General features: G+C 44.5%; 1 protein-coding gene and 2 pseudogenes across 1 annotated transcript in view; 2 read left to right on the forward strand and 1 right to left on the reverse strand.

Annotated features, from left to right (window-relative positions):
* LOC107533723 (phospholipid hydroperoxide glutathione peroxidase GPX4 pseudogene) overlaps positions 1 to 1,380 on the forward strand; it is a 65,466-nt pseudogene extending 64,086 nt beyond the window's left edge.
* APH1B (aph-1B gamma-secretase subunit) overlaps positions 1 to 23,827 on the reverse strand; it is a 174,919-nt gene that overhangs the window by 59,180 nt on the left and 91,912 nt on the right. The window lies entirely within an intron of this gene.
* LOC107533722 (glutathione S-transferase P pseudogene) lies at positions 5,128 to 6,169 on the forward strand (annotated as a pseudogene).

Raw genomic sequence — 23,827 nt, forward strand, 5'->3', positions numbered from 1 at the left:
TTTGGGGGAACCATGGATCAACACATTTCAGGAGAGATAGAAATGCCCATGCCCTTTGACCCCCATCAAACGTATTTTGCAGAGCTAAGCTAGAGAAGGGATATTAAAGAAGAAATAAGCTACATGCATAAAGATACCCCTTGTACCATAATTTTTAACTATAGAAAGATTGGAAATAGCCCAATTATCACACAACAGGGGGCTGTAAAGGAAATTACATTCACCAACAGATGGAAATTATGATGAAAACTATTTAGCAAAAGGAATGTTTATAATGCTTAGGAGAGCACAAAATTGTATTGCGGTTATACTATAAAATCACGTAAATGTATGAATAAAGATGTGTAAGAGAACACAGAGAAAGGAAAATCACTACTTACTAAGGTATTATTTTTATTAGAATGTTGTTGATGGAATAAAAGTCTCCTGTAGTGAATGCTACCCTTCCTTCCAAACCCCGGATTCACCTCGTTCCTATCTGGTTTGTGGCCCTTATCATGTTATCCTGGGATGCAATTATTATAGTGCACTAGTTTTAGCCCCCTTTGGACCATAAAATTCTTCAAGAGCAAGGACTTTTGCTCTTCTTTGTCTCATCTGAGCACTGAAATTTGCCTGGCACATAGTAAATTGTCAACAAATATTTATCCACTGCTAAGGATTATATTATACTAAAAATAAAACTCAACAAACAAATCACTCTCTCTACTATCTTGCCTCTTGGCAGAAAGCACTCAGATAAATAGATAACTGTTATTTTTAAAGGCTTCTGGAAAGGGAAATTCACATTTAAAAAGTTCGCATTTTGGAGCCACTTGCTAAAGCCAGCACTTCTTTGAGGGGTGTGAGGGGTGTGTGGGGGGATGTGAGTGAGGTGCTGGGGGGTCCTGGGAAGACTGGCGACTGGCGCTGTGCTCAGTCCCTGCCAAGGACATTGACAGGCACTTGGTTAACCCGGACAAGTACCCAGGCTTCACGTGCATGTTACCAACATTGCTTTGCAATGAGGCAAAACAGATGGAAACTACCTTCAGCTGGTTGCCCTGCACGCCCGATAAGCCGAGTGCCGTTTAGGGACCCTGGCCTTCCCTTGCTACCAGTTCGGGAGGCAGGAGCCAGGGACTAATGGCTAGATCAAAGAGTTTGCTGCCAGCTATAATGTCAAATTCGATATGTATAGCAAGATCTGTGTGACGGGGATGATGCCCACCCACTGTGGAAGTGGGTGCAAGTCTAGCCCAAGGGGAGGGACACCCTGGGGAAATGCCATCAAATGAACTTCACCAAGCTCTCATCGGCAAGAAGGGTTGTGTGGTGAAGCGGTGAGGTTCCATGGAAGGGCCCCTGATATTCGAGAAGGACCTGGCCTGCTACCTCTAGCTCCTGAAGTGTGCACCCCCCTATCTGAGCTCATCACCCACCCTTGGAGCCTTCCACAAGCGCCCATGACAGTCTGTCTAAAATTCAGCTGCTGGTGGGGCGGACTCGAGAACCTGGTGTGCACCCCTGACGGAGGAAGGCCCCTCCACCCGGCCTGGCTCACAGCTCAGCACCCCCACCCCTGGCTGCCTTGGGGGAATAAAACATACGACTCGGGGAGTGGGGGTGCAAGTTAGCAACCTGGAGAGAAACATAGATGCAGCAATGAAGGCAACACTTGGAAATCTACTGAGGCCCTTGGGAAGTTTTCATCTTTGCCTCTTACGACAACAAGACACTTGAAGATTGAAGCCTTGCTGAGGTTTGCCCCTTGGGGCTCCCTGGGTCCCCGCCAGAAGGAAAACGACTTGCCGTGCCTACTGGGAGCCCTAGAGCTGCTGTGCCTGAGTCAGAGTTTGTCTGGTGTGAGTCTAAATGTCGGGGCTGGCGAGGGGACTGGAAGTGGGATAAAACTGCAGAAGCTTATCCCTCTCGGGGAATAACGGGAATTTGCCGAGGAACTATTTCTAAGTACCCAGGTTTTATTGAGTGCCAGTCATACTATGTTCATCACCTTAGGCTCCTATTTTACAGTAAAAACTTCAAGTTCAGAGCTGTTACATGACTTACCCAAGGTCCAATAGCTAGTGCGGGGTGGGTCAGGACCCCAAAGCAGCCGCAGCAGGACCCTACCCAGGATGCCTTGCAACTCATTCTAAACATCCCCCCGTTGGCTGTCTGTCTGGGAGGATAAAACCTTCCTTTTCCTTTTTCTAATTTTCAGAAGGTCAGTTAATATATTTTTTCCCAGGGTCATGGTGAGGTGGGAGCAGGTATATTCTTGCACAGATATCTTTCTTGCAGCCTGCAAGTCAGACTTTTTCCCCCTGGCTCATCACTTTTTCATGTTTCCAGCCTGATTTTACTCCATGCTCTTTGAATCTCTGTGGTCATCAGTCATTTTTCTCCTTAAGAAAATCACCATTCCCTTTTATCAGTGACTTTTCCTGATCCTGGCGTGTATAAATGATTTCTAGGGTATGTTTTCTTTAACGGAATACAGTCTCACATTGTGAGAGGTTTGCAAATCCATAATATATCCATTTTAAAGGAAAAGTAGTTGCTTAAACCTTAAAGGCAATTGCTTTCTTTGGATGTCCCCCATAAGGGGGTGCAGATTAGAAACGGGCTTTTAAGGGGTTAAATAGTAGACGGTCTAGGAATCTGCAATAGCAATCTTAGGCAAATAAAACGTGCATACATCAAAAATATATGCTGCCTCTCCCAGTACTAATCAGTGTGTGAAAAGTATGCATTTTAAGGCACTTTTATTATGAAATATGTCCAGTCTACACAAAGGATAAAAAATAATTTCGAACAGCTGCCCGCCCCCGCCTAGCTAAGGAAAGAATATTGTAAATGCGGTGAAAGCCCCTCCCCAACCACATCCCCCCCCCCCCAGGAATCGCTGCCCCTAATTGGTGTTTATCGTTCCTCTGAACGTCCATATTTAACATATAGCTTTGCAGCTTTACAACTTTCTGTAAAGTGAACCATCTGTATGCACCTACAATTTGCTTTCTTTGCTCAAAGTCAGTTTTTTGAGGTTTATCAGTGTTGATGCAGGTGGTAAAGCCTTGGACTTTACTCTTGGAAAAGTGAGATACTCACCCAAGAGAGTCGAGTGTCAGGACCACTCACGGGGACAGTGGAATCATTCTGTCCCATTTCACACTCGGAGCACGAAGGAAGCCACCTGCCCAGCTTATTTCTTCTCCTCTCTCTCCCCCTCCTCCTAGTGCAAGTATGTTACATGTGTGTACACAAGGCGACCCCACTGTAACATGATGTCTTAGATCGAAAAGTGCAAGTCAGGGTCTATATTGTGTATCTCACGTTGTCCAATACAAATGTAATGTGAGCCACACGTGTCACTTGAAAGGTTTAGCAGCCATATCTTAAAAAGTAAAAAGAAACAGATAATTTTAATAACACATTTTAACCTAGTATGCCTAAATTATCATTTCAACATATAATCAGTATAAAATTATTACTGAAAGAGTTCACATTTTTTTTCATGCCACGTATTCAAAATCTGATGTGTACTTTACAGTTATGGCGTGTGTTAGTTTGCACCGGTCACATTTCAAGAGCTCAGTAGCCACATGTGGCTCATAGCTACTGTATTAGACAGCACAGATACACCTGTAAAATCTGACCTGAAAACACACACTGAGCAATCCTTGGTGTGTCGATAATCATATCAATGAATGAACATTGGGAGGGTGTTTATATCCCTCCCTGAGACTAGAAGAAGCGTCTTTGCACAGGGGACTTTGGGCTGCCAGGGTCGTGCAGGGAAGCAGCCCCAATGGGCTGGGGCCTGGCGGGAGGCTCTAGCACTATAATCCCTTCCAGAATCTTCGGAAGGCCATTTCACCTACTAACCTTTTGGGCCTCAGTTTCCCTCTCTATAAAATACGAGGGTAAACTGGAATCGCTGTAGCATTGATGATCCTGAGCTTTTTACGTCCCATGGCCAGTCTTCCTTGAAGTAAGGACAGTGCTGGTCCTCTGCCGAAGGAACGGCTGCTGTCTGTCTTCCCAACATAGAGCGCCCGAGAGCCTTTCATTAGAAACAGACTCCTGCGTGTTCCCCGGAGCCTGAGTGCAAACCTTTGTTCTTGCAGGGGAACCATGATTCCACCCAGGCCAGTCTGGCACCGCAGAAGTCCACAGTTGGAAAGAACCACAAACCAACTCCCCTGGGTGGCATGGTCCAGGCGGCGCTTTATTTAGATGAATGTACACAGAGATGCTTCAGTTCTGTCTGGGCATATGATTATATGGTTTGGAGGCCGTGTGGTCTTACGGGAAGTCAGGAGCACAGACTGCAAATCCCAGCTCATACCAAACTGACTGCGCCCTGCCTCGGTTTCCCTGTTGTGAAAATTGGCAGTGTAGCTGTTACTTCTGGTATGACGGTTCTATCCCAGTCCCCAAACCCCTTTCTAAGGAGAAGTGAGCCTTTATTCTAAATGCAACAGAAATCTAATCTTCGAAGTACCTTTGGGCTGAAAGCAGCTCTGGAGTCAGGCGAGAGCTCAGCCTCCACCCTCTTTTCTCCTCAAAGGTCCACGGTACTAAGGAGGACACGCGGCCCTGACTAGCCTGGAGAGCCCACGAAAAGGAAGAGAAATGCTAGCTTTTGTTTTATTGATCAAGTCCCTGCTGAAAGAGAGGCGGGTGAGTACATCCCTGGAAGAAAGGATTGCTCTCGACTAATGTTCTCCAACCCTCTTGAGGCAGGCACCAAAGCGACAGTCTCTGTCGTGGCTCTTTAATCATGGGTGGGGGGGAAGGGAGGCTCTTCCTGTGTGAACCTCCATCCTCGGTCAGGAGGGCCACGTGTCAGGGCGTTCGAATCCAATGAAGGCAAATCATCATTGGATGGAAATCTAAAGCTAATGCAGTGCTACCTCTGCCTGCATTATCTCTCTCTCTTCTTAAAAATATGTTTTTATTGAATTCAGAGATGAATGGAGAGGGAGAAAGAGATAGAGACATCAATGATGAGAGAGGGTCATCGATCAGCTGCCTTCTGCACACCTCCTACTGGGGATGGAGCCCGCAACCCGGACATGTGTCCTGACCGGGAATCAAACCCTGACCTTCTTGGTTCATAGGTCGATTCTCAACCGCTGATCCATGCCGGTCAGGCTCCGTTATCTCTTTAAAGAGACACATCATCACCCAAGCCTTGTGGGCTCATTCAGAAATGACCTTCTCTCAGTAACCAAAGAATTTATATGCATAACCCAAGGACATGGACAATGGTGGGGAGAGGGACTGGAGAGGGGGATGGGATGGGGTGGAATGGGTCATTGGGGAGAAAAAGGGATATCTGTAATATTTTAAACAAAAATAAAATTAATAAAATAAAAAATAAAAAGGGATATACGTGCATGTATGAGACCTGAAAAAAAAAAAAAATGACCTTCTCTCTGAGAGCCCCTTTTCCTGGACTGCCTTTGGTTCCATCAGGGTTGTAACACTTATTTTAATTTCAAAAGTAATTTAGAATTCAGGTCTGAGCTCATCCACCTTTGTCTACACCATTGGCTCCTTCCCTGTTCAGGGGCGCAGCGAGGCCATGCGTGTGCTGCTGGCTGACCAGGGCCGGAGCTGGAAGGAGGGGGTGGTGACCAGGGAGACCTGGCTGCAGGACTCGCTCAAGGCCTGCTGTCTACACAGGCAGCTCCACAAGTTTCAGGACGGAGGCCTCACTCTGCACCAGTCCAGTGCCATCCTGTAACACCTGGGCCACTCCCTTGGGCTGTACGGGAAGGACCAGCGGGGGGCAGCCCTGGTGCACGTGGTGAATGACAGCAAGAAGGACCCTCTGCTGCAAATACATCACCCTCATCTACACCAACTATGAGGCAAGCGGGGCAAGGAGGACTGTGGGGAGGAACTGCCAGGGCCCCTGAAGCCTTCAGAGACCCTGCTGTTCTAGACCCAGGGGCCAGGCCTTCACTGTGGGCAACCAGATCTCCTTTGTGGACTACAACCTGCTGGACTTGCTGCCAAATCACCAGGCCCTAGCCCCCAGCTGCCTGAACGCCTTACCCCTGATCTCGGTCCACGTGGCATGCCTCAGTGCCACGCCTCAGTGCCACCCAAGCTCAAGGCCTTCCTGGCCTTCCTTGAACACATGAACCTACCCATCGATGGCCATGGGAAACAGTGAGGACTCGTGGCACCCTCAGTAGGAGGCTGAGGCTGCCTTCCTCTCTTTCCCCAGGACCAGTAAAATTTCGAAGAGAAAAAAAAAGTAATTTAGAATTCAATTTAATTAAAAAAGTTATATACACACTAATCTGGTAAAACATTAATACTATAAAAGTGTATTCAACAAAATGTAAATGTCCATTCCATCCGAGCCAAACACCAATCTATAATCAGTTTCCTGTGTATTATTTCAAAGCTATTCTATACATAAAAAATAATTTTCAGGCATTAATAAAAAGATATACTGTTTAACTTTAAAGCTATTTTAACTCAAGGTAGAAAGGTAGAAACCTGTGGATAAAAAAAGCAAAAAAAGCAAAAAAAAAATACAGAGAGAAAGGCCTGGGGTGTAATTTTTTTAAATGATGTGTTGATGTGTTGAGTTTAAAAATATTTTGATGTGTTTCAAATCATAGAAAACAAGATGCTGTGAATCATGGGCTGTCCCAAATAAACTGTCTAGCATGATTATATATTTTTGTGTTCACTTGGCAAGGTCATCTTAATGAGTTTACATAATAATATACGGAGAACAGAAGCCACCAAATAAACTGGAGTGAGCAGGGAGGGGAGGGCAGGGAAGGGGCAGAACACAGACTGCCTCAAGAACTACCACTTAGAGAAGAGGTGTTGAGAAGGGAAAGATGAAAGCCTGGAGAGGCAGGTGAGCCAAGCTCCAGCCCAGTGCTTTCCTGTAGGATTTTCTACCACGATGGAAGGGACCACACGCTGCGCGGTCCAATGGAGTAGCCACTGGTGCCACTGAGCCCTTGAAACGTGACTAGAGTGATGGAGGGAGGGATTGGTTTTTTTATTCCATTTAGTTTTAATTCATTTGAATTTGAACAGCCACACGGGTTAGTGGTTGCCATATTGGACAGTGCAGATCTGGGATCCCTGACATCCGTGGGAGCATCGATGAGCACAGAAAATAAAAAGGAGGGAGAGAATAAATGAAGGGAAAGTAAAGGCAGAAGAGAAAGGAAGGAAGGAAAGGAGAGAGGAAGAGTGAGAAGGGAGAGGGGCCCACTAGGTCTTGCCAGAGGAGGCAAAGGCAAAAGAACAGAAGAAATGGACAGGCCGGGGAAGTGAAGGCAGAAGCTAGGAAAAGTGACAGGTACAGTGGAAAGGCACAGACAGCTGAGAACAATTGTTGGAAGTGGCAGCGAGTGACCCTGTACCCATGGAAGGGAGCCCCCCACCTCTGGCATTTATTCAGGGGTCCCCACGACAGCAGTGCTGGAGTGTCCTCTCCAGGGCTAACTCCTGGAACAGCATCCCACCCGCGCTGACCTTGGGAGGCCTGCGGACCCTAACTACTTAATCTGTGAAGGGAGCAGGGGTCCACCATCCCAAGGACCCCTCCACCCTGATGTGTAAAATAAAATAGTTTACTGCAAGGAAAACCCACAGATTTGATACACCACTAGGTGTCACCATGAACCAAAATGAATTTTTATTTTTTGTTTTAACCTGCAACCTTTGGTGTAGGTTTTGCCTTTGAATTTCTACCCGATCTGCACATTTTATTTGATATTTTCTCACGTTGTAGCTCCGAAAGCAACATGGTTTGTGCTCTGGGAGCCCACTGAACAGGGATCCTCATTCTAATCTGGTTTCTTTTTCTTTCCAGTGAAAACTCTGCTGAACGCCACCAACACGATGTGCAAGCACGGGCACATGCCCGCGCGCCCGCTCGCCATTCTGCGGGCATTCACTGTGTGCCAGGCGGGGCCCCGTGCACGGCTGTGCAAGGTGTGCACTGAACAACGCAGGGGCACGCTGCCCACATAGACCTCAATGCGAACGGCGCTCCCTGAGGTTGTTCCGCTCAGCGGCTCTGCAAGACTCTGGTCTGGCCCATGGGGACCAAAGCACGGTCCCTGCCTTTTCCTTCCTGTTTTCTCTCTTAGGAAAGATGGCTCGTGTAAAACTTTCCTTGTAATTAGAAATACCTGTGCCTATATAAATTTTGAGAGTTAAACACACACCACATGTCGCCTTACCTTCCAGCCTCATAAGAACTGAACTTGTGTTCCTTCTCAGAAAAGTAATATCCCTCACTGAGCATCTTTTATGAATAAAGCGATGTACTAAGCCAGCTGGGAAAATCGAGTCGTGGCCTTAGCCCTTGAGGAATAGAAAAAGAAGCTTGATCACACTTAAGACACAAAACAACATCCTTAAGTTTTGCATGTCTCCACCTCACCTTTGACTAGGAGAGGAGTAGCAGCGATTGAACACGACTGGCACCTCTCGACTCCAGCCTGCGTAGGCCAGCTTGGGGAATGTACCAATTAGGTTTTGCTGTGTCATAAACCACTTCAAGACTGAGTGGCTTAAAACAGCAAACATTTCTCATTTCTCATGCTTTTGTGAGTCATTTGGACAGTTCATCTGCATGGCAGACCTCTGAGGTCTGCAGGTGGCTCATGTGGGGTTGGCTGGCCTCACTCATATGCCTGGAGATTGACAAGAGGTTAGTCAAGGGGGACTCAGCGGGGAGGGCTTGTCTCTGCTCCCTGTGACCTCTCATTCTCCAGCAGGATAATCTGGGCTTCACATGGTAGTCTCAGGGTACCAAAGATCAGCAGGAGAGGGTAGGCTGCAATATGCAAGCACTTTTCAATTTCTGCTTGTGTCATGTTTGCTCTTGTCCCACTGGTCAAAGCAAGTCCCATGGCCAAGACGGGAGTCAGCGTGAAAGGTATTACCCAACGGTGTGGATACAGGGAGGTATGAACCATTACTACAATCTACTGAAACAAATTAATTTAATTCCTCCTTATCTCAGGTTTTACCAAAATGATAATAATACTTTATCTAGTTCCCAGGGATGCAAAAAAACCCAACCAAACAAAAACACAAAAACACAGAAGACACTGCTGTATGTTATTGAAAGAAAAGGGTCACTATAAAAATAATTAATTTTACTTCAGTTTCTTCATTTATTTTTTGTGTATGTGTCTCTTCCACAACATAAACAATCTATCCCACTTATTGGAAATTCCTATTAAATATAAAATAATATTTAATGTAAACTGTAATTGAAAAAGAAAATTTTTTAAAAAGTAAAGGTAATATTTTCAAAAGAAAATTCCATTTGTCTCATAATCTTCACCTGTAAATAGGTACATTTCAAGGGCTGTGTGTACGGATACCCACCTAGCCCACCTAACCCTGTAACTAGGACCTTACCCAGGAGCAGAAACCTAGGAATGTCTGGCCACATGCTAACTTCCATCACTGCCCCTGTGCATTAGACTTTGCAGGTACATTTTGTTCTAAAGTTGCTCAGCATTGCATAGGTTGAATACCTGTTATTATAGCACTCTAAGGGAATGACTAGGAGCTTATGTCTGTCTTTATTCCTATTTGCAAGTTCACATTCTATCCTACTGAAACCAAGATCAGGCAGGAGCAATACTTCTTTTCCCTATAATTTGTGATCCCTACCATTTAATTAGACACATAAACATTTATTGAGCATTTACTGTGTGTGGAGAACCGCTGCAGAGATAGAGGTGGACAGAGCACAGCTCTTGCTCCCCTGGAAGTCGCTATCTAATGGGACAGTTAGATAACTAACAACAAACCATAAGGCATAGTTGACAGGTAAGTACTGTGGGGAGCATTGGAAAAGGAACGATTTATACCAATGGGATGAACTCAAGAAGACGTCCTAAGGATGCTGACTTTTTCCTGAGCCTTGATGAAAGAGTGGAATTTCTCACTGTGGAGAAAGGGTGAGAGAGTACTATGGAGAGGGGACTGCAGGGTAAACAGGTAAGGTTTAAAGTGCACCACATATTCAGGAAAAGGAGATCCCCCACGGTGGTTTGAGTGTGGACTACTTTGCTTATTGGGGAAAAAAGGTGAGGCCAACTTGTCAAGACCCTGAATGTTCTTATTAAAGAGGTTACATGACCTGGCTGGTGTAGCACAGTGGTTGGAGCGTTGTCCCGTGAACCAAAGGGTGTGTCGGGTTCCGGGGGGTGTCGGTTCCATCCCCGGTTAGGGTGTGTATTGGAGGCAGCTGATCGACGGTTCTCTCTCTTTCCCTCCCTCTCCCTTCTGCTCTCTCTAGAATCAATGAAAATCATATCCTCAGGTGAGGGTTAAAACAAAAAACAAGAGGTTACAATGAGGACCTCCAGAGGTCTATGATTATTCTCATGACTACAATTATTTTAGAAATATCACCCTGTCCTCTGGATCCGGACCAAATGGCAACCCATTTTAGGCTACTGGCTGTCTTACACAACACAGCCCTGGGAGTGCCTCAGAAACTAGGCAGTTGATGGGTCTGACTATCTAATGTGATAACTGCAAGAAGCTTCTAGAAGGACAGCAAATAGTTGGGTCCCAGGTTTTGTGTGTACATGACTATAGTCTATAGGGTGAAAAGGAAAGGTATCACAGGTAGGGAAACTTTTATCTTGGGCTCTTTTTCTCCCCTAAATCTTCATGGACAGATTACGGTTTACTCTTACTCCACTGCAAGACAAAACAGAATTCACCAGTCCTACACCAGCCAGGAGATGGAGCTTGTGGCTACATTAGGGCAGGCTTAACCTCTGGGGATGAGAAGGTGATACCAGGTGCAGATAGATCCACATTTCCTTTAAGAACAGAACTGCTATTACTCAACAGAGTACTGGAGATCTTGGCCAATGTGATAAGACAGGAAAAAGAATTAACAGGTATAAGGATTTGAAAAGAAGTGACAAAACTGGCATTGTTTACAGGTGATCTGATTATTTACATAGAGCACTTCATGGAGTTAACAGAAAAACCTTTAGATCTATGATTTATGCTTGACAAGGCTGTCAGGAATAACATCTGCTTACAAACACCATTCTTCTGTATCAGCAATAGTCCACCAGAAAATATAACAGAAAATAAGACACTTTTCACAAGGGCAACAAAACTACAAAGCACTTAAATTTAACTTAAAAAGTTCAAAATAAAGTTTTGGAGAAAAATGTAAAACTATTATAGGACATAATATAAAACTTGAATAAGCAAAGAGATATGCTGTATTGGTGGACAAGACTCCTTAACATGCAAAGATATCTATTCTTTCCATAGTTAATCCAAAAATTCAAGGCAATTTCAATACACAACCAACATTTTTTTTTTTGATGGAATGAAAAAGTGTCTTCAAAGATTTATACATATGGTATGTATAAAAGTTTTTAAGAGAGTTGATCCTAAGAGCTTCATCACAAGGAAAATATATATATTTTAAGTTTCTATGAGATGATGGGTGTTAGCTAAACTTATTATGGTAATCAGCTCACAATATATTTAAGTCTAATTATTGTGCTGTATCTTAAACTTTTTAAAAAATATATATATCTTTATTGATTTCAGAGAGAGGAATGGAGAGGGAGAGAGAGAGATAGAAACATCAATGATGATAGAGTAGTCATTGATCAGCTGGCTGCCTCCTACTCATCCCCGACTGAGGATCGAGCCCAAAATCGGGACCTGTGCCCTGACTGGGAATCAAACCACGACCTCCTGGATCCTTCGTTGATGCTCAACCACCGAGCCAGGCCCAGCCAGGCAGTATCTTAAACTTTTATGTCAATTCTATCTCAATAAAACTGTGAAAATGTATATGGTAGAATAAAACCAACGTCCATAATTAGTTGAGTCTATTTTGAAAACAGAGCAAAGAGGAAGGGCTTGCCACACTATATTCCAATGGTATAGATTAAAACACTGTGGTACTGATGCAGAAACAGGTACATAGACCAAGGGTCAGAAAGTACTCAGAAATGTATATGTGTGTGTACATGCATTTGGATGTGAGTGTACCCTCTGTATTGAAAAGAAGTCACCAGAAACAATGGAGTGAAGGTGGGCTGATAGGAGATAGTGCAGAGAAAACTGGCTCACTACCTAGAGAAAAATTAAGTTAGATCCTAATACCATAAACAAAGGTGAACTTCAGATGCATTAAATATATGGATGCGGAAACAACCCCTCAAAACAAATAACTAGAAATGTATATAGGAGAATATATGTACGATCTTAAAATTGGGAATGGTGTGGTTTTTAAAAAATTTTTATTTATTTATTTATTTATTTATTTATTTATAACATATCTTTATTGATTTCAGAGAGAGGAAAGGAGGGGGAGAGAGAGAGATAGAAACATCAATGATGAGAGAGTCATTGATCGGCTGCCTAGCCCACAACCCAGGCATGTGCCCTGATCGGGAATCGAACCCTGATCTCCTGGATCCTAGGTTGATGCTCAACCACTGAGCCACGCCCGGGCGGACAGGAATGTTTTTTTTTTTTAAAAACAAGACCTAACAAGTGTAACCATAGGTCAAAAAAAAAATTGATGGATTTAACTATGTAAAAATTAATGATAATACAATGATAGATACCATTTTCAAAATTAACTGACAGGTACCCAGCTGGTGTGGTTCAGTGGTTGAGCATCGACCTATGAACCAGAGGGTCACAGTTCAATTCCCGGTCAGAGCACATGCCTGGGTTGCAGGCTTGATCCCCAGTAGGGGGTGTGCAGGTGGCAGCTGATCAATGACTCTCTCTCATCATTAGTGTTTCTATCTTTCTCTCCCTTCCTCTCTCTGAAACCAATGGAAACATATTTTTAAAATAATAATAATAACAACTAACTGACAGGTTATTGACTGAGAAAAAACATTTGAGACTTCTAAAACCAGCAAGGGATTATTACCCAGAACATATAAAAAAGTGCTAGAAATCAACTAGAAAAAGACAAAGAACCCAATAGAAAAATGGGCAAAGGATATGAATATGTGACTCACACAAGAAAATCCACTAGTTTTGCTCAGCCCCACTAGTTATTAGATAAGTGAGAATTAAAACAATAGCAAAATATCTCTTTTTACCCATGAGGCTGGCAAAAATTAGGAGGTTGGCTGATATCAAACTCTGGCAAGGTTGCAGGGAAGCAGAAACTCTTTTGCTCATCCGTCCATGGAAGGTAAACTGGTAGAGCTATTCAAGAGCATGTCAAAGATAAACAAAGCCAACACTAGTTAAAGTTGTAAGGACAGGTTGCAGTCAGGTGACTGACTACTGCAAGAGGGCAAATGAATCCAGGCCGCACCGAACTCAACTTCCCCGAAAAAAAAAGGCTGAAGACATTTTAAAGGCTGGGCCATGACAAGTGAAAGGCCCTGAGGGGTGCTAAGAGGAGTTCGTCCATGCAGCTAGGTCCCCTGGATTTGTTCAATGTTGCTCACCCACAGGAGAAACAAGCTTCTCTGATCGTGAGGACAGGGGGGCAGCGGTCAAGTTGAAGCAAGGCGCCCCCCGGCTAGGCCCTGATTCTCTCACAGTGACTAGGAGGAGAGGAGGGCTGCCTCCCGAATGTGTACTTTTCAAAGAGAAACCTCTCAGGTCCTTCAGGAAACAGTTTCAGGTGGCTGATTCACATCCCCAAGAGCAGAGAAAGAATTGGTAATTGCAAGCTTCCTAAAGTAACTGCTCTAAGAGGTGGTTCAGGGGTCTACTGCCTTTCGGCAGGTGTTGGCTAGAACTAATAGTAAATCTTCCGGGCAGGCATTTTAAGGGGGAATGCGACCTTAGCTGCTAGAGGCCACGCTAGAGTTTGGGAAGACCCCTTAGTGCAGGGGTTTGGATGGAGTTTCTAGGTGTCCAGGGTTCTGCAGGTCTCAGGCACAACCTGGCGGTACTTTGTAAAAGCAAATCTGCATAGATAATATAACTCAGCAATTCCACCCCTGGGCGGACGCTTCAGAAAGACTTGCACAGGTCCTAACGGATCACGAGCAAAGACGCTCGCCTCACTGCAACACCGGTCACAGGAAGCTGGGGTGGTTGCCAGGGGAATGGAAAAGTAAAGGTGGTAGCTAAGTTTAAAAACAGAAGCCATACAAAATAACATAATGTATTTTATAACTACACATACCTATCCAAGAATATATCAATAGAAAACATGGGAGTGAAGACTTACAGGAGAGAAGGGGAAGGAAGTGAGTATTAGGGACGTAGAGGGAAAAACCAAAATGAAACAAGAGCAGCTCCTTAGGCAGATGAAAGATGAGAGAGGCAGAAACTCCACTCATCGCACTTCAGTCAGAGAGAGAGAAGGGAAACAGGGAAGGAGAGAGGACGGGGGTAGAAGTAGTGAGAGAGTGTGTCACTGGCAAGGTGCACAAAGGATGGGAGGCTGGGACCGGTGAGGCCAGGGGAGAGTTGATGGGGTGGAGCCGGTGGGAATGATCAGAAGTAGAACAGAGGCCATAGAAATAAAAACAAAGAATCAGTGTCGATTAACGACCTCGTTACTATGTGCCTGGAGCTGCTAGGTTCTCTCATTCCCTTTGGGAATGGATCCCAGAAGTCCCCTGAAGGTGGAAACATTGATAACGGATGAAATACTGAATGTGGGGTAGAGCCCAAGTTGACTCTCAAAAGTTTCTAACTTGGGCAACTGGGAGGGTGATGGTGCCATTAACCAAACTAAGACAGAAGCAAGGTGGGAAAGACACAAATTCATGGCTTGGGATCTTCCAATCTATCACTTTGGAAATCACGATTCTAAGGCGGCATTCCTATTCAGGGGGAAGAACAGTGATGTGCATTGTACTCTTAATAAAAATTGGTATTTTCATAGCAACAACAAATTTGAGTGCTTACTGCACATTAGATCCCATGCTTAAGCTGTTTATACCCATTAGCTCATCCACCACCCTACAAAATAGGTACTATTATTATCTCCATTTTATCTACCAAGAAGCCAAAGCTTAGGGAAGTTAAGTACTTGCCCAAGATCACAGAGTTTCTACAAACCCATGTCTTTTGATTCCTTAGCTCTACTGTGTGCCACATACCATGCCACAGGCTTAATTCTCATCTAATCCCCATGAGACAGGCCTATTATCTTCATTTTACAAATGAAAGTGAGGCTCAGAGCACTCAGATTACCGGTGCAAACTCTCAGGATTCAAACCCAAAGTCTGCGCTCTTTTCCCAAACACATCTGCCCATCTCTCTATGCCACTGCTCAAACTATTCCTATGCACTAATTCAAACTCTACCTATAGGTTAAAAGAGTCTAAAGAGACAATATTAACCAATTGCAGGGTAAGGACCTTGTTTGGAAGCCATTTCAAACAAATGGTTAGTAAAACTGCCAAGAGGACAATTGGAAAAAAATAAAATTAAGAGATTACTGAAGTTTGTGAGTGGTGGTAACATTGTGATTATGTTTTAAATAAGGGAGTCCATTTATTATTTATTTATTTATTATTTATATTTTTTAAAAAAGATTTTTTATTGATTTTTTTAGAGAGAGAGGAAGAAAGAGGGAGACAGAGAGAGAAACATCTATCGGCAGCCTCCTGCATGCCCCTCACTGGGGGATCCAGCCTGCAACCCGGGCATGTGCCCTGACTGGGAATCCAATCGGCCACCTTTCATTGCATGGGACAACACCCAGCCAACTGAACCACACCGGCCAGAGAGATAAGGGAGTCCTTTTAAAAGAGAAATATATACAGATGAAATAGTAGAGTGGTTCTCAAAATGTGACTCCTGGGTCGGAAGCATCAGCGGCATCTGGAGACTTGATAGAAATATAAATTTTCACCCTTGCTCCAGACCTGCTGAATGGGAATCTCTGGGAGTGGGGCTCAGCAATCTGTTCTCACCGGCCCTCCAGGGAACTCGGATGCACAATGAAGTTTGAGAATCACTGAAATAATATGATGTCTTGGATTTGTTTCAAAATAACCTGGGGAAGGGGTGATGATGGGTGGGGCATAGATGAAACAAGGGGTTGGGAGTCGATCACTGTTGCAGCTGGGTGGTGGGTACATGGGGGTTTCCGTAAGAAAACGTTTTCACAACTCCATGCCCTTTTCTCCACAGTGCCCCTTCACTGTTCTCGCTTCACTCCCTTGGTCTCCTCCTTTCCAGCTCTCCGCCATCTGGAACATTCCTTCCTGGCTTCAGAAATGGCTTATTCTCCTTTGCCTCATGTTTTCCAAGTCTTCGGGGCTTCTTCTATGGAAGTTTTTAAGTGACCCACCTCTTATCATCAGTCGCCAATTCTCTCCTCTCAGCATCTGTTTCACGCCTGGCTCACTCTAGTTTCCGCTCACTGTCTGCAGAACCAGTTCTCTCAGGGCCACCTGCTGTCCAAGACCTTTTCTCTGCGCTCACCACTTGTGACCTTTCTGCTGCTTCTCTTGGCTAATGGTGCCGTCTTCTCCTTAGATAGCCTGTCACTTCTTTTCTTTCTCTTAAAAAGAAATTTGTCTCTTTTAATTTTTTTCAATATTATTATTATTATTATTATTGGTTAACCCTCACCTAAGGATATTTTTTCCATTGATCTTTATAGAGTAGAAGGGAGGGAGGGAGAGAGAGAGAAACATTGATGTGAGAGAGGCACATCAATTGGTTGCCTCCTGCTTGTGCCCCAACCAGGCCAGGAATGAACCTGCAACCCGGGTACACGCCTTTGACCTGGAATGGAACCTGAGACCCTTCGATGGGGGGGGGGAGGGGCTCTAAGCACTGAGCAACACTGGCCAGGGCAATTTTTTAAAAATTTAACCTGGCCCGGCTGGGCGTGGCTCAGTGGTTGAGGGTTGATCTGGGATCCAGGCGATTGGGGTTCGATTCCCAGTCAGGGCACATGCCCGGGTTGCGGCCTCGATCAATGACTTTCTCATCATTGATGTTTCTCTCTCTCTCTCTCCCTCTCCTTTCCTCTCTCTGAGATCAATAAAGATATATTTAAAAAATAATAAAATAAATAAATAAATAAATAAATAAATAAATAAATAAATAAAAATAAAAAATTTAACCTGTGTGACTATTTAATTTGTAACAGATTTGCTGTTACCCCCTCCCCCCCAACAATATAGAAGTGTAACAAGTAAAACTGTGACCTTGTTTCCTGGGACACTATCTTTCCAGTTACTTCCTATTGCCCTAGCTAATCCCACTGCCAGCCAGGTCTGAGTTCATTCCTTCGTTTCCCCAGGACAGCATGTGCTCTAGGGAACCTGAAGACCACAGCCCATTGACCCTTCAGGCTGGAGGATGGAGAAAATTGAAGGAGGTGGGGCAATGAAATAGAGAAGAGAGCAAAAGCAGAGCCAGACTGAGTGTGAGGATGGCTGGTAGCCACCTGGAAGCGGGACAAGGAATGAAATGTCCCTGTGGATGTCCAGCTCTGACGACTCCCCAAACCTTTCTCTTCGTTGAGTGTCCCTGGTTCTCAGTCACGGCTCTTGGGCTCTTTTAGGAGCCCTGAGGCCCAGAAGCTTCTTTAGAGGGCCCAGTGATGAAACACTGTTCAGCATGTAGACCTAGAATGAAGAGTCATTGTCATGCACTGTGGCCGCCTCTGCTCTGGCTGTGAACTTGACTGAACCCATCCCAGTGGGCTCACTTCTCCAGTGACCAGCACTATGTGTACACTCACTTCCCCTTGCCCCCAAAGTCAAGCCACTGACTTACTGACAATCTACCCATTGTCGTATTTATCTGAATCCACCAACATGTATCTTTGTTGCTCTCCTAGGAGCTTCCTGACCTTCTTGAGGAAATCACTCAAGAAACATGACTCCCTGTTTTACATCACCAGTCTTCCCAGGTTCTGTGACTTCTCGAAACTTGGGTTAAGATGTTATCAATGTTAAAATTATTAATATTCTGTAGAAATGTGGGAAAGTGCTTATGGTCCAGTGCTAGTTTGTTGTTGTTTTTTAAGTAGTGTACAAAATATGGTGTATTTACTCAATAGTAACCAAGTCAATATTTTTTGTTGACATGAACAAGAACCAGAATGGAACATGAAGAAGGAAGTTACTGTCAGGCTGGATTAGTGGGTCATTTTTTTCTTTTACAAATTCCCTCTAAATAAGTTTGTATATAAAAGTCACTTGGCTGAGATGGTTCCCTGTCCTAGTTCAAGGTTGGAAGTCCTGTTTCCAGCCTTGGCCAGGCCTGCTGCTGAACCTTCACAACATCACTGCGTTGCTCCTGCCCCAGGCGGAAGACCAAGGACTTATCTTTCACTTCCCTGTACCTCCCTCTGCCTGGACAATGGCTACAAGTTTGCACTGTTCCTTTCATTGCTTTTCTCTGCCCTCCTTCCCTTCTGCTGACAGCTGATTCTATGAGACCAACTCTGATGGGCTTTCTCTTACTTACTACCTCTGCACTGACTTCATTCCTATGAACTGGGCCTGTGTTGACTTGTGTTTTCTCTCAGAGTGACAGTGAGCCCAGGGATCCTTCTTATCACAGGCAAGTCTGATGCCTCCACTAAAAACAAACAAGTCTAGTTACAAGCACCAATATACTTTGTAATTATGGATTGTGGTGTCCATCCTTAACAATTCAAAAGAATTACGAATTCTCACTAAGTGGCACCGTCTCTATTATAAAAATGGAATGACTGAGGTATTTAAGCCATTTCCCCTTCCCCATCCTCCAGGGGAAATAGAATTTGAAGAGAGAGCCCAAGTTTCTTGGTTCTACTTTTCTGATTCTTTGAACATCCTTGAAGAACTCTCACTGTATCTTGCCACATTTTGGCACCCACAAAATCCTGTTAAGTAAAAAGGGATATATAATATCAAAAATAAGTTTTATATATTGGTGTTAAAAACTGAGATGCAGACATAAGTAGTCTAGTTATGTTTATTAAAAAGTGAGCCCAGCCCTAGCCGGTTTTGCTCAGTGGTTTGAGCATCAGTCCACGGACTGAAGGGTCTCGGGCTCGATTCTGGCACATACCTAGGTTGCAGGCTCGATCCCTGGCCCCAGTTGGGGCACATATGGGTGACAACCAATCAATGTGTCTCTCACATCAGTGTTTTTTTTTCTCTCTCTCTCTCTCCCTTCCACTCTCTCTGAAATGCAATGGGAAAAAAATATCCTTGGGTGAAGATTAAAAAAAAAAATGAGCTCAAACTCTTATTTTAAGGATGAGGGGGGTGGACATAAAGAAGTCACCTCCATAGGTGAGATGGCTGTCCTCGTCTCGGTGGGCTGGCCATGCAGCCTTTCCTCAGGAAGTCTCTCTAGTTTACTGGCTTTTGTCTTGGGTGACAGACCCCTATGAAGCCTTGACTGCCTACCTGCCCTACTGGCCACCAGATATACCTGAGCCCTTTCCCAGGGCTTGAGAAGAAGCTGGATCCTTGCCGGGGCTGGCCTCTGGCAAGAGCAGCAACTCAACTTGAATGGCCTGTTGGGAAGCTCCCTGGCCTTCGCCTGTACATGCCACAAAGCCAGCAATGCTAACTGCACCTGGCTTTGTCAGGCCCGCACAGTGCACGAGCTTTGTCAGGCACTGGAGCTGAAACAAGGTGGTGCAGCTCAATGGGCAAAGCCTGGCTGGCAGAGAAGCAGAAGAGTCACGCAGTGCGTTCCCAGCACGCTATAACCCGTAGAGAAAAATGCAGATTGAAATGAAAGCAATGAGGGCCCGCTTGCCAGTTTTCTTTGTAAGGAGCTGAAATGAGGGATCAGCTTATAAATTCTTGCAATTATAGAGAACTAGAGGATCCAAGCAAGAGGAAATTACCAGCTTATTTCAATAGTATGTGGCATCTCTGAGCTCAGGAATACCTCCCAGCTTCGAGACTCCAGGGATCAAGCATTTCCTGTGGTAAGGTTGTTCTGAGTCTACTTGGTTAGAAGGCATCATCGCTTCAGTAGGGAGACTAGTTTGTTATGACAAAAGCTACGCTCTTTCATAGACCAATGTGTAGAATTATGGGGAGACGAGATACCTGGAAATCTCTCACTTTTCTCTTAGGGTTCATGAAACTAGAACTAGTTCACTCCAAACTAGAAACTATGGGGTGAAATAGTCCCTCGTTAGCCAGTCAAGAACTTTCTACAGCAGAGAACTACCTTTTATATAGTGCTAATTATGTGCCACTGTGCTAAGTTTTTTTTTTGTTTTTTTTTTTATATCTTTACTGATTTCAGAGAGAGAGAGGGTGAGGGAGAGAGAGAGATAGAAACATCAACGATGAGAGAGTCATTGATCGGCTGTGAGCCCGCAACCCGGGCATGTGCCCTGACCGGGAATCGAACCCCGATCGCCTGGATCCTAGGTCGACGCTCAACAGCTGAGCCACACCCGGCCGGGCATGTGCTAAGTTCTTTACATGCCTAGTTTATTATATTTATTCCTCCCCATTGCTCTTTGGGCTATACAGACTCTATGGCCCTCATCTCCATTTTTTTTTTTTAAATATATCTTTATTTACTTCAGAGAGAGGAAGGGAGAGAGAGAGAGAGAAACATCAATGATGAGAGAGTCGTCGATTGGCTGCCTAGCCCGCAACCCGGGCATGTGCCCTGACCGGGAATCAAACCCTGATCTCCTGGATCCTAGGTCGATGCTCAACCGCTGAGCCACGCCCGGCTGGGCAAGGCCCTCATCTCTTTAAAAAGTAGGAAACCAAGCCCTAGCCAGTTTTGCTCGGTGGTTAGCACATCGGCCCACAAACTGAAGGGTCCTGGGTTCAATTCTGGCCAAGGGCATGTACCTTGGTTGCAGGCTCAATCCCAGGCCCTGGTTGGGGTGCATGCGGGAGGCAACCAATCAATCTGTCTCTCTCACATTGATGTTTCTCTCTCTCTCTTTCTCTCTTCCACTCTCTGAGAAGCAGTGGGGGAAAAAATATCCTTGGGTGAGAGTTAAAAAAAAACACCAAAAGTAGGAAACCGAGACTCAGAGAGGTTAAGTGAGGTGCCCAAGGTCACACAGGTAGTGGTAGAGATGAGTTTCAAAACCCAGGTTCCTGTTCTGCCAAAGCTCTCTGCCCTATACCACTCGGCCTCCCTAACCCTGGTGGCAGTTGGCAGTATTGATGATATTAGGACTCTTCACTTTAGGTTGACACCTGTGTGTTTGCTAGGATATGGTCTGTGACTGTAACTGTACTTTGGTTTAAAAAACAGAGATTGAGAGATAATAGTGCTTCAGACTAAGAACAAGAAGAACAGGATCAGACTAAATCCCTGAGGTTAGATGAAAGTGGATCTAACCTGCAGGTCTGAAAGGAGAGAAGGTTGTGAGAAACCTTAAGCTATTATAGTCTAATGATATCTCGTAGACAGTTTCCGTGTCAACCAACTGTGGTTTTCAGAATAATTTACCTAGAAAGGGTAAAACATATTGCACTGAGGTTTATTTTTACTCTAAAATGGTAACTTCCCCTGTGCACAGAATTTTGAATGATTGTCATTTTTTAATTAATCACACAGAATGCTTTAAAAAGTCCTGATGACAAGCCAGTATTCCCCAATCGACAGAAGCAGCAGCTACAGGGTTCAGTGGACAAGTAATTGGACCAGAGTCACCAGTAACCATGGTAAGTGGTGGAAGGGGCTGGGTGAAAACTTTCAGTCTCTTGTTGGAATCCAGTTTTCATTTTCTTAGATTAGTAAACCAAGCCTGAGATCAAAATAACTTCCTTTCTTTTGTTTCAGGCCCACTCTTAGGAGCATCTTGTGTGTTATTTTGTTTCCAAAGTACATTCACACCTCTGGTCGCCGGCCGAACCCACGACCCAGTGTGAGGTTAGACATTCCTATTTCAATGTAACGAAACAGAAAACTGAGGCATATACCAGGCAAGAGATTTGCTAAGGGCCCAGAGCTGGCTCCTGGCAGAGCCATGAATCTGGCCCCTTTCCTGCAGGTCACATTGCCCTTCAACTGATCCTGCCTGACACTGAGCAGGGGAGCTGGGTTCACACAGAGGTTATGACTCCAGGCCGCAGCTGCACAAGCAGCTGTGAGTAAAGCTACAAAACCAACTACTTTCAAAGACCCGGACATTCGCACCGGGATCAGTGGGTCATTTAAGTCTTGGCCTAGCGATTCCCTCAGCCACTGCCCAGTCAAAGGAAACCTCTTGGGCCTTTCCTTTCTTTTCCCTCCCTTTCCCCCTCCCCTTCTTTTCTTCTCCCCTCCTTTCCCCCTCTCATCCCCTCCCTTCCCTGCTCTCCCTCCAGCCCCCACCCTGTGCTTCCCTCGGTACTTCTCCTTGATGAAAGCAGACTTCGTTAATATAACAGGGAACTATGTGGTTTGGCCCATACTCTCCATCTCCTTTACTAGAAAACTGTTGCATCAAAACCCTGTGGGCTCAGGTTCCTCCTATCACATTTGGCTGCTCTGTGCGGAGATGAGAGTACAGGCCCCCCCGTAACCCTGCAGGGCTTGGGGAGGCGGACACGGCCATGCGCGGTGCCGAGCACTGCGCACCTGCCACACTGTGCTCCTGATCAACAGGGAACTGATCACAGCATCCGGAAAACTGGAGCATCCACATCTCAGAGGGGTCCAGAAATAAAACGTCCCCATTTGAGGCATTTATTAGGACAGCTGTGGAAAGAGCCTGCCTGGGCCATAGAGACAGAGAATCATCTGGCTGAGAATTCAGTCTCTACCACTCAAAAGCATCATGAATTTGTGTATGGGTAGGATTTAACTTCTCCAAGCCTCACATTCCTCATCTGTAAAAGGGCAAACCTAACACTATCCCCACAGGTTGTAAGACTAAAGTGCTAAGCACAGGGTCAGGCAAACAGCAGGGACTCAATAAACATCAGTTCTCCTTTCCACCAGTCCTTTCTTTAGCCGCAGACACGGGTGTATTCCCAATTGGGTGACACTGTTTGAAGAGTTTATTCTTACCTGAAGAGATAAAATTCTCTGTTTCCATACCTTGGCTATTAAAAATAATGCTACAATAAACACAGAGGTGCATGTATCTTTTAAAATTAGTGTTTTTGTTTCCTTTGACTAACAACCTACTAGTGGAATTGCTGGATCATATGGTAGTTCTATTTTGAACTTTTTAAGGAAGCTCCATATTGTTTTCCATAGTGGCTGCACCAATTTATATTCCCACCAACAGTGCAAGAGGGTTCCCTTTTCTCCACCTAGGGTCCCCTAACCAACACTTGTTATTTCTTGTCTTTTTGATAATAACCATTTTAACTGGTGTGAGGTAATATCTCATTGTGGTTTTGATTTGCATTTTCCTGATGATTAATGATGTTGAGCACCTTTTTATGCACCTGTTGGCCATCTGTACGTCTTCTTTGGAGAAATGTCGATTTAGTTTTCTGCTCATTTTAAAATTGTATGTAAAGAACTCATATAACTCAATAAGTTCTTATATATTTTGAGTTATATGAGTTCTTTATATATTTTGGATATTAACACCATATTGGAATTATGATTTGCAAATATTTTACCCATTCCATAGGTTGCCTTTTCACTTTGTTGATGGTCTCCTTCACTGTGCAGGAGCTTTTTAGTTTGATGTAGTGCCATTTGTTTATTTTTTCTTTTGTTACCTTTGGTTTTAGAGTCAGATCCAAAAAAATCATCTCCAAGACTGATGTCAAAGACCTTATTGCCTATGTTTTCTTCTAGAAGTTTTATGGTTTCAGGTCTTACATTCAAGTTTTCAATTAATTTTGAGTTAATTTTTGTGTACAGTATAAGATAGTAGCCTAGCTTCATTCTTTTGCATGTAGCTTTCCAGTTTTCCCAACACTGTTTATTGAAGAGACTGTCCTTT

This window comes from Miniopterus natalensis, chromosome 1, assembly GCF_054644295.1.
Source record: "Miniopterus natalensis isolate mMinNat1 chromosome 1, mMinNat1.hap1, whole genome shotgun sequence".
In the NCBI taxonomy this organism is placed as follows: domain Eukaryota; kingdom Metazoa; phylum Chordata; class Mammalia; order Chiroptera; family Miniopteridae; genus Miniopterus; species Miniopterus natalensis.